Source organism: Adiantum capillus-veneris, chromosome 12, assembly GCF_014529385.1.
Source record: "Adiantum capillus-veneris isolate H3 chromosome 12, ASM1452938v2, whole genome shotgun sequence".
Lineage (NCBI taxonomy): Eukaryota > Viridiplantae > Streptophyta > Polypodiopsida > Polypodiales > Pteridaceae > Adiantum > Adiantum capillus-veneris.
In genome coordinates, this window is record NC_140942.1 from 7,628,275 (window position 1) to 7,635,677 (window position 7,403).

Here is a 7,403-nt window from a genome sequence, read left to right on the forward strand (position 1 = left end):
TATGTGTATGGCTGATGAGTGACTCTTGCTGCTCCAAAATTGTGGTGATGAGAGTCGCAATGGAGAGCCCACAATGTGGCTGGGAGAGGAAACTGTGTAGGTCTAAGTCATGGCTGAAAATGTGAGAGAAGCAAGTTCGTATGTGACCAAAAGCTTAGCACTTTAGTAGTGTCTGATACTCAGAATGTTGAACTTTCAGTGAGCATAATGTGCACAATCGGTTTGACTCTTCTCCATTTCCCCAATGCCCTGTCTCGTATCGAAGGAAGTGGGAGCTAAGCCAAATGACTGCGATAGTGAGTATCGCCGACAAGGGGATAGGCTGAAGCATGTAAGTGTGAGTACGGTTTCCTCTTTCAGTAGAGAACATGGCTTTGTAGTTGGGGGCAAGTGACCCACCGGATTTCTCCCAAGCCGTAATACATTGGCATTGTAAAAAAGCTTCATTCACTTGGGAGTCAATTGAAGCATCATGTAGCAAGTATAATGCATCCCTTCTCCCAAACCACTTCTTTATGTCTTGCATCCATCCCGTGTGCTCAAGATCTTGCTTTTGTGCATCTTTTGATCTTTTTTGCTTGCTTCCCATGCAATTGTAGGAAGTTGATGTGAGAGGTTTTGATGCATCTTTATCATGTACTTTCCATGCCCATAACCTCAATTGGAAGAGATCCCGACTCAAGAAGTAGGAGCATATATGGTGTTTGTGTCTTAACTTGGAGAAAGTTTGTAATAAAATGCTTTTGGACATTCTCAAACTCTTTCCAAGTAGACTTGGAGATGCTCCCGCCCCACACTTCAACTCCATAAAGAAGAATCGGTGTCACCGATACGTCAAAAGATACTTCTTGAGAACCCAAAACTTGATGTTTTCCGCATTACACATGTTCTCAAATGCATAATAAGCTCTCTTTCCCACTTCCAAATGACGCATAGCACATGCATGCCACTTGTGATTGGATGGAACCTCAAGGCCAAGGTACTTAAAGCTCTCAACAACTTCAAGTGTCTCATTGTTGTACACAATGCATGGCTTCTTCTTATGGTTGGTTTTCACAAGCATAACCTTTGTTTTGGATTCATTCACAATTAGCCCACTATGCAACCAAATTTCTCAAGGACAACCATAAGCTTTTGTGCATCTTCTAAAGTGTGCGCTAGAAGCACTGTACATCGCCCGGATACAACAAAGCATGATTATCGCATTGCAAATAGTGACCTCTTCAATGCCTTCTTCTTGCATAAACTCAAGTACCATTTGTTCCAATTGATCGATGCATAGACCAAAGAGAGCTTTTGACAATGGACATCCTTGTTTAATCCCAATAGTGCTTACAAAAATTTCTAAAATTTCTCTTCCCATGCGCAATTGACAAATTACCTTCTCATAGATTTGAGAAATCGCAGGCATAAACTCACTTGGCACTTGGAGTTCTTCCATCCTTCTCCACAAATTGTTACGTGGAATTATATCAAAGGATTTCTTAAAGTCCACAAAACAATACAATCGCTTGCCTTTCAACTGATTTTCCTCCATGAGAACACGAAGAGTGACAAGATGATCAATGGTGCTATGGCATCAAATAAAACCCGCTTGTCCTTTTGCACGCTTGTCACTCTCTTCCGCCCAATCACTCAATTTTATCTCCATTATGCACCCAAAAAACTTTTTTATAAGAGATCCGATCATTATAGTCGAGTAGTTGTTTACATTCGTTACATCCCCTCCTTTATGCAAAGGCTTAACCCAATTAGTACTCCAATCATAAATGCATACCATGTTGAAGTGCAAGATTTAACATATCACACATCCACTCATGGGTAAAATCTCCCGTCCATTTGATCATCTCCGGTTGATACCTTAAAGATCTCCCGCTTTGCGAGTGGCCAAATTTTCAAGCCCACCGCATATATCCTCAATAGTAAAAAAAGACAGCTTACACGGGAGTGAACCATAAAATGGTATTTTTTCAACATTTTCTTACTCATATAATTGCCTACAATGTGTGTACATATTCACAAGGTTCAAGTTACCAAAATTCTCAACTCGCTTGCCCCACAAGTTTCTCCAAAATCTTCCACATGCATGTGCCTTTTCTTATACTTGAAAGAGTTGTTGCTTTACTTCCGTTCTTCTTCTCTTCTTTTGAATCAATGCCTTGTATGTATGCAGATGACTTTGATAGTTGTCTTTGTCCATAGTTGCATCAAGCTTTATCAGGGATTACCGAGCATCGTGACATTCTTTATCAAACTACCTTTTGCGTGATCTATCTTTGTTAATACCATATAGAGATGCTTTATGGCAAAGCATTCTTTGGAACAAGAACAAATAACTTTCTTGGAAGCTTCCCATTTAGTTTCCAATTATGCATCATACTGAAGCTTTGTCATCCATAACTTTTTCTCAACCATTTCAATGTACATTGGTGTCCGTTTGAAATCCATACATAGATAATTCTCTTTCCTTTGGCTGAGATTATCATGCTTAGTTGCTTCTCCACATGAAAGGTCAATACATAAGGTTGGATGGTCGGATTCCAAGGTCCATTGGCCAAACATAAAACTCTTTATGCTTCTCCACATGAAAGGTTAATACATAAGGTCCAATGGTCGGATTCTGGGTCCATTGGCCAAACATAAAACTCTTTATGAGATACATAATGGCTTCGAAAAGTAGCATATAGTCAATCACATTGTTCCCATTATGTATCCTACATGTAAAGCCATTGGTTCCACTCCATAAAGATACACCATTGGCAATGAGCATACCCGTGCTATTACACATGTGTAAAAGTAACTCTCCATAGTGATCTATACGATCATACAAGTGAACTTCCACCAACTCCCTTGAAATGTATGGCATATCAAATTGTTGAGTATCATGTTGCAATGTTTTTGTGCGAACATTCGTATCCCCAAATACAATAACATTACCTTCGCCTTTGAAATAAGCAATGTCCTCTTCTAAATAAAAAAAATGGTTGATCTCTATCCATGTAAGCATAAAACGGGGAATCATGATGAGGAATGTAGCAACCGGCTACAAAAATGGGTGCTCTTTTTGGTGTCATAATTTCAGCCATACATAACGTTTGTACTTGTCATCTTTCACTATTGATACAAAATCTTCCAATCCTTTATTAACCAACATGCTACCCCTCCTTGCCCTCTTTGTTGCTTGAGATTCTTTGAACACATCAATGAATGTACATTGTAATCCTCCAAGCCGTTAATCCTTGTGTATCATGCTCTCACGTTTCAACAAGAAGTGCATCGGTTTTGCTTATTAGTTCATCAATGCAAACCCCCGCATTCCATGGGTATCCATTACAATTCCATAAGTATATTTCTAATTGTAACTCGGTCTCATAGGTCACGCATCCCTATTTGCTCAAGGGACTTGCCTCCTCCTTGTGCACATTTTCTTCGTGAGAGATCTCCTTGTTTTTCTTATTCTTTTTCTCATATACCTTGTGACGCATATTTTGTTGCTTAATACTGTGATCTTCACATAGAAAAAATTTTGTATCCCTCAAATAGATCCAATTATTATCAAGGATAATCTTTCATTTGATCTCATCCGGCATGGTGCATACAAATTGGCCTTTCTCCCGAGCGAGGAGCTCCTTGCTTCCCCACTCTATGTGCTCCGCAGACCATAACTCGGACATGCCAAAGTAGGTTTTGAAGAAATCTTTGATAACAATTGCAAGCGAAGGAGGTGTCTCTAGCTTCTCTTCGGGAATTCCACGAATAACAATAGTTTTGGAACGTCGCTCCTGTTCCTTCAACTCCTCCATATCCACATTCTCAACATTCTTTGTTTGAACCATAGCTTGCATGAGTGAGGAATTAGAAACCAAATTGCTACCACATACATCAGCCCAAGACTTGTTTGTGCATACATTTTTCATGTCACATACATCCTAGCTCATGGTGTCAAATTTCTCCTCTTTCAATACATGGTCATGCTCTACTTTGCTCATCCGCCCCTTCAAAGCATTCAAGTCCACAAGAGAGCGTTTACATTCCTTGACTTCCTCTTCAAGTTGCATCAAACGTGTTGTTTGCATCTCAAGTGTCCTCTTGAGATTCTCATTCTCAACCACAAGTACCCTTAGTGTGCCATTCTCTATTGAAAGTGCTTGTAATTCTTCTCCTTGTTTGTTTACGGTCTCTTGCAATGATACCAAGTATGCCATGATCATGGTTTTTGACGTCGTTAGTTGGGTGGTTGTGTTGCTATCTCCATACTTAGGAGATTTTGAATCATTTTCCACAATGGTTGTGGACCTTGTTGAATCAGAAGAACCCTTGCGAGTGTCGAAAGACATTGTATGTAAAATAAGAGATGAGAGTCAATTTTCTTGAACCTGTTCACTTCAAAAATGCTGCTACAAAAACGCCTTCCATAACTCTGAAATTTTTTGTCTTACATCAATACATAGAGGGCTTTATGCTCTTCAATTGAGGCTATAGATCACCCAAATCGGAGAGAGAGAGAGAGAGAGAGAGAGAGAGAGAGAGAGAGAGAGAGAGAGAGAGAGAGAGAGAGAGAGATAGCTATCGTGTGTCAATAGGAGACCATAGAGGAGACATATGTCGTATGGGAGGGCGATGGGGGGAGAGAGAGAGAGAGAGAGAGAGAGAGAGAGAGAGAGAGAGAGAGAGAGAGAGAGAACACATTTAGGTGTGTAGTCTATGCAATGTAGCCTCAAGTGTGTGAGACTGTGAGCGAGTCAATGTGAAGGTGTTTGTGTGCGCCACTATGGAGGCCGGAGAAACCTAATTCCAACAACTCAACGAGTGGGTGCGGAGGCAAAGAGAGACAGACGATGCCAGATGGATGATCGGTGCTCACTGCAGCGTGTCCTGTGCACCATTGGACATGGGCGATGGCAGACAGGAGAGGTGAGGTTACTTAGGTGGATTATAGGATGCTCGTTCCCATGCTAATTCCCAATCAGCTCTAGCTGCAGTTAAGTTTCTGCTGACGGTGCTCCCATGGCCGATCATAGTGCCACCCCCAAGTGGAAACCACCACAAGTCCCCAAAAACGCATGGTCCACTGTGAACCACAGCCTCAAGAGTGCAACGTAGATAGGCAAAGAATTGGTGCTCACTAAGCTCCTCATTAATTAACCGAATGCTAGATTAGGTCTTGAAGGTTGTGATCCACTTAAATTTGCGATGGTGGGGTGCGATTTTTTGCCCCAACCTCACCTTGAGCACCATAATCATCGTGGAAAGCCATCCAGCCTCAAAAATGCAGCTCTTTGTGACGTCTGTGGACATTCATCATACCATTTTTTCCCTCTTGCAAGGATGCATGCAACCTCCATGAGCAGGCTTCTCATGGGAAATCTCCTGCTCATGATGTTGATGACAATGAAGGTAGACTACATGATGCAAGCCCCCATGATGGCAACAAGAAATCACAAGCTTTCAAGTTGGCAATTATAATACTGACATGGGTGCAAAAGACCCGAGCAATCCATCGATCCAAGCTTTCCATGAAAGCAATCTACAAGAAAGTTTATAAACAAGTCACAACGACCGAGACTAACAACAATTGAATCCATTTGACAACAATCTCCTTGCAAGGACCGGACATCCATACACCCGGTATCACCTCCCAAATTACCCAATGTCAAACACAAGAACTTCCCATTGGGGGGATGTGTGTGTGTGTGTGTGTGTACACTCTATGGCAAAATGCAGTATATAAGCCCATGAGGGTCTATTGATCTTATTGGTCTCAATCTGTTGATGGTTTTCTTGATCAATCTATCAAACATGGAAAGGGAAATAAATCATGGGGGGATGTGTGTGTGTGTGTGTACACTCTATGGAAAAATGCAGTATATAAGCCCATGAGGGTCTATTGATCTTATTGGTCTCAATCTGTTGATGGTTTTCTTGATCAATCTATCAAACATGGAAAGGGAAATAAATCATGGGGGGATGTGTGTGTGTGTGTACACTCTATGGCAAAATGCAGTATATAAGCCCATGAGGGTCTATTGATCTTATTGGTCTCAATCTGTTGATGGTTTTCTTGATCAATCTATCAAACATGGAAAGGGAAATAAATCATTGTCTATCAACCAACATGCAGAAGACAAGCAAGATCACCTTGATGCATGATAACCAACAAGAAGCACGGCCCATATATTGAGGTGTAGGAGCCCAAAATTATAAGGGGAGTGACCGAGTTGAGCACCATGGACACCATAATAGGAAATAGGAGCCCCTTTCAACATGATTGTTGCCATCCTTGCTCTCTCTCTTATTTCTCCCCTTGACGACCCCAAGCAATCACGTAAACCTTGAAGGCATTTGGAATTACACAAGATACAGATATGGGCAAAGGAATTCATGATAATATGGCTCGCTAGGGGTTATTGAAAGAAAATGGTGTGCTTGGCAGCAAAACGTATAGGGGTTCAAAGCCTCAATAGTGGAGCAATACAAACAGGCACAAGGCTGGGCATTGGGCAACATAGAAAGTAGAGGAGGCAAAAGCACAGACATGTGTAGGGTTGGACATTGAGCAATGTAGAAAGGAGAGGAGGCAAAAGCACGGACATGTGTAGGACTGGCCACCGAGTAGCATAGAAAGGGGAGATGAAGGGAGGAGGTAAAAGACAAGGTGTTGACAAGTGATCAGCAGTGTTCATGGAAAAATCATTTTCACAACCAAGCGCGAATCCTTTTTATGGATTTTCCAAGAGGAAATATTAAAAAAATAGAAAAAAATATTATCTTTACCCTTTTTCTCAAAATCATTTTCACAACCATTCATGACTCCTTTTTTTGGATTTCCAAGATGAAGTATTGAAAAATGAGCGAAATTTTAACACTATTTTTCTCAAAATCTAAGCGGTGTTTTTTCTTTTCCTCTTCCTCTCACAAATCATTTTCAAATTTCAAAGTGACGCAATTGTAAAACACAATTTCCCCAAATATACTGGAGCAACTTTTGGCAACCAAGCAAAGTCGTAGGCTTCATGCAATTGAGGGACTGACTGAGGAACAATGCACACACACACACACACACACACACACACACACACACACACACACACACACACACAGATGCTAAGTAAGAGCAAGGGGTTTGAGGGTAAGAGGGGCCATGCCGCCGCCAAAGGCGACGCTGTTTTACTAGTTATTATAAAACCACACAACAAGCTCCTCTCCATAGATCTAGGAAGCTTCTTAGGGAGTTTCCTCAAATGATTCACCTTTATGCAACTTTCAAGGAAGTAGGTCAACCCTCTCGGGTTGTTACCCCTCCCATCTACCTATAAAAAGATGCCGACACTTGAGAGTGTGACTAAAGTCAACGTAAGATCTCCCATGTGCATCAAACTGCCTCTCTCTCTCTCTCTCTCTTG